General features: G+C 43.3%; 1 long non-coding RNA gene across 1 annotated transcript; it reads right to left on the bottom strand.

Moving 5' to 3' along the window:
- Positions 1 to 569: 569 nt before the first annotated feature.
- Positions 570 to 3,604, bottom strand: LOC130987507 (uncharacterized). Its single transcript, XR_009089780.1, has 3 exons — positions 3,124 to 3,604; positions 1,316 to 1,391; positions 570 to 716 (listed from the first exon to the last, which is right to left on the bottom strand). It is a non-coding gene; the product is annotated as an uncharacterized LOC130987507 (long non-coding RNA).
- Positions 3,605 to 4,283: the final 679 nt, after the last annotated feature.

Below are 4,283 nucleotides of genomic sequence, written 5' to 3'. Positions count from 1 at the left end.
CCGGCGACGGTGGCGGCTCCTGGCCGTCTGTCCACCGGCGAAGGGGAGGACGACGCGGCGGCGCGGCTTTCGCCGTGTCTGCGTGCGTGTGTGTGAGAGTCAGTGAGAAGAGTGAGACCGAGGGAGGAGAAGAGAGGGGGAAGAGTTCAGGGAGAGAGAAGGAGAGGCCGCGCTGCTCGCCGGCGGCGACGGCGCCGTTAAACGGCAGCGGCAGCGGCGGCGGCTGGATCGAGCGAGAGAGAGAGATGTTGAGCAGCATTCGTTTGGTGAGAATTTAGAGAGAGATTCAGTTTTGTTAATTGAGAGAGAGAGAGAGAGTTCTACTTTAATAAAAGAAAAAAGGGAGAACCGATAATTGAGAGAGAGAGTGTTGTCACGACCGGCCCTAATTAAGGATAATTAAGCCGGGGAAACCGTGACTAATGGAGGGAGATTAGAAGCGGGGTAGAAAGGGTATAATCAAACAAGGAAGGATCACATTTCATCATTTAACAAAAGAAATATTTATAATATAACAGATGTTTAGTCGTATAAACTCAAATAACTAGTAAGTTCAGACATCTCTGACTCAGCCAAAATAACATAAAACTTCTGAGTACGCAGCGGAATAAGGTTCTGATTACATGTATGAAGACATGTAACCCTAGAGTTCATTAATACATAATAAGGTAGAAGAATCTCGCTCGTCACTTCATCACCATCGGTAGCTGCTCAACCTGCACATTTAGAAATATATGCAGGGCTTGAGTACAAAAGTACTCAGTGGGCACGTATGCCTAAGTATAAAAATACATGCTTCAAAACTGTAAATTGTCATGCCATAATAAACAGTACAGCAAGGGAGTTTTTCGCTAAAAGGCCCAAGCTTACTAAATTCATTTGTGATTCTTAAAGTTCGACTGCAGTCTAAGTTCTCTTGTAATCTATCATATCTGGAACTTTGTGCCGGAGAGGTGGCCACCTCTCACGGTCACTTGACCGGCCAACCCGCTAGATGACTCACGGTCACTGGTGTACACTAGCCCTGGCAGGATAGCTATCAACTGCTCAGGACCCGAATTCGATTACATAACTGGCAAAGCCACATCAGATAGATATCATACTAAAATTTAAACATTTATGGCAAGACAACAATTGAAATAATTTTCAGTTCAATGATTTGTAACGAAATAACTTGTTCAAAGGTAGCATTAAACTCGTTTGATAGATATATAAAACTGAAATTAACAGTTAAATCATCTCATGCATTCATTCGTATAAGAGGCCTACGACACGCAGGGGATCTCTATATACGTATAGTAAAAGTAATGCCCACCTGAATAGGCAAAGCCTGTCGTTTAACCTTATCTCTGAATCGGAATAGCAGTGCTAATCCTTCTGATGCTCAAAGCCTACAAGAAATCTATTCTCAATAGGTCTCCTTGAATCTAATCTTAAGTCACGGTGAGTTGCTTAATATTCTATGATTCACTTAGCCGGGTTTTCAAAATTTAATGAATAAATAATTGAAAACATTTCTCTTGAGTTAAGAACACCAACAATATTCTTACTCATATTTCTTTAATAATTGGAATTATAATTAAAACCAATTAAATACTTTTATTGCAAGTAAAAATGCAATTTCATGTCATGCTTAACATATAATAAGTAATTTACTTAAAATATGCACATAATAATAATTTAATATTATTATGAAAACTAGTCTTTGAAATAAATTAATTAAACTAATTAATAGTTCAATTAATTAAAATAGGAAACCATTTAAATAGATGAAATAGGGCCCATGCTTAAATAAATAATAGCCCATATAAATTTAAAAGATGAGGCCCAACTCAATAAAATAGGAATGGCCCAAACTGAATAAAATAAATCGAGCCCAGCTAAATAAAATTAAAATCGGCCCAGGCTTTTAAAAATCGCAGCCCAAATCTATTTAAAAATCGGCCCATCACTCATAAAAATCGGCCCAAATACTCGGCCCAAATCATTGAAATAAATCGGCCCAAATGAGAGCCCATCACCCAAACCCAACTTTCAAGCCCAACAACCAAAACCTACATCTATTCTTCCTCAAACTCACGCCGCTCCATCACTCTTCTTCACGAAAAACACACGCACACACTCACACAAAAGCTGAACCTCTCTCTCTCTCTCACGGTTCACGCCAACCCGCCGCCGCAGCCTTCCTCCGGCGAAGAGCCGGCGACTGGACCTCTCCCTCTCCCTCGTTTTCCCTCTACCTGCACAACCCGACAGCCGCAGCATCTGGAACCAACCACCGTCTCTGTCTCCCTCTCGGATTCAGGCTCGCCGAGCCCTTGCTCAACTCTGGCCGACGGCAGCAGCTTCATGCCGCCACCATCGCCGCCGAAGCTTGCCGGAGCAACAGCGGCAGCCGCTGACGACGCTCGGCTCTCCCATCTCTCATCTCCCTCATCGCACCAACACCCACAGACGCCATCCCTCATACTCTCTCTATTCTTCGGCGACGCAACAACAAAAGCTGCCGCCGACCGGTGACTCCGACTCTCTCTGAATCGACGAGAAGCAGGAGCATCAAGCCACCGCCGCCGTCGCCAATCCTCCCTCTTCCGTCCTCCCTCGATTCTCAACCCCAGCTCTCTCAACTCCCCCTGTTCTAGGTTCGGCAGCCGCGGTCAGTGGCTCCACGCCACCACCGTCAGCACACCTCTCTTCCATCGCCCTCTCTGCCTTTCTCTCTTCGGCTGGTAACAGCCGCCCTCCGTGGTGCTCGCCGGAGGAGCAGCAGCGACAAGCCGCGCCACCCTCGGCGTCGCAGCCACCACGCCACCGTCGACAGCAGCAGCAGATGAGGCGGGCTTCCACCGGCGCCCTTCCCATTCGCTCAAGACCGAAGATTTAAAACAGGGCTTCAAGACTAGATCCTTTCTTTTCATTTTATTAAAGAAAAACATGTTTCATATGTAGTATATAAACACAGATGGTATGCACATGTATATGAATGCTTTGTTCAAAAGTCTTCATTCAATTTATAAGTGAGAGTAAGTGACGTGCATACACAAAAACATGAATTGTTGTCTGCTGTACATTAGAGGTTTGAGTACTGGAGGAAATCACTGAAACTGAATTTGGGGTGCTAACCGTGAATGGAGGTAAAATGGGCAGAGTGATTTGTAGATGAAGTTTTTAGAGCTTTCAGCTGAGTTTGTGGAGTCCGTGTGGTATAGCTGAACTTCTGTGGGTGTAGCTCCGCACTTAGTTCCTTGGTATGTAGGAGAAATGGTGAGTGGAAGGGAATGGGGGGGCAAGGTATCGTGTGAGTGGGGAGAGTGGAAAGGGTGAGTGGAAGTGAAAAGTGTGAGTGGGTGGGAGTGAAAAGTGTGAGTGGGGAGAGTGGAAAGTGTGAGTGAAAGTGAAATAAAAATATAATAAAAAGTCTTCCGGTTTGTACTATGAAAACTGTAATAATCGTTCAGTGTTCGTTTAAACAAATAGCTCGTGTAGATGCTAAATGTTAAATTAAATAAATATGAAATGCATATTAATTCAATAACTAAATTTACAAATGTTTTTGTACATCATTTTTGTTGGAATTAAAAAAAATAAATTCATTTTCTTTATATCCGGCGTGAATCATCTTACTTCTAAGTTCGAAAATAAATTCTAAATTTAGCTCGAGAAAACGGGGTATTACATTCCTCCCTCCTTAAAAAAAATTCCGTCCTCGGAATTGCATATCTGGTATTCTAGCTTGTGATACTAGTCATTCGTTTCATTCATCTCTTTTGTGGCCTTTTCCATCCTGTGATGGTTCCACTACATGACGAGAACAATATTATTGCCTCGTAAAACTTGAACCTTGCGATCAAGTATCTGGACTGATTTGTCTTCATAACTTAGGTCCTGGCTAGGACTCCTTTATCGTGCTTAATCACATGCTTTGGATTAAACACATACTTTCTTAACTGAGAGACATGAAACACATTGTGCACGTCTCCAATACTGGGTGGCAATGCCAACCTTTAGGCTACAGGGCCTATCTTATCTAGGATCTCAAAAAATCCTATATAACGGGGTTGTAACTTGCCCCTCTGTCCGAAACGTATAACTCCCTTTGAGGGAGGAACTTTGAGGAAAACTCGATCCCCAACATTGAATTCTAACTCCGATCGGCGTTTATCGGCGTAAGACTTTTGTCTATCTCGAGCTTCTTTGATTCTTTGCTTGATGTGGTCGACTTTCTCAACCATCTGTTGGACCAGTTCAGGACCTAACAGTTTTCTTTCACCCACTTCATCTTA

This window comes from Salvia miltiorrhiza, chromosome 6 (genome assembly GCF_028751815.1).
Source record: "Salvia miltiorrhiza cultivar Shanhuang (shh) chromosome 6, IMPLAD_Smil_shh, whole genome shotgun sequence".
Taxonomy (NCBI): Eukaryota; Viridiplantae; Streptophyta; class Magnoliopsida; order Lamiales; family Lamiaceae; genus Salvia; species Salvia miltiorrhiza.
The sequence above is the reverse complement of the archived record's forward strand: the minus strand, read 5'-3'. Positions and strand labels throughout refer to the sequence as shown.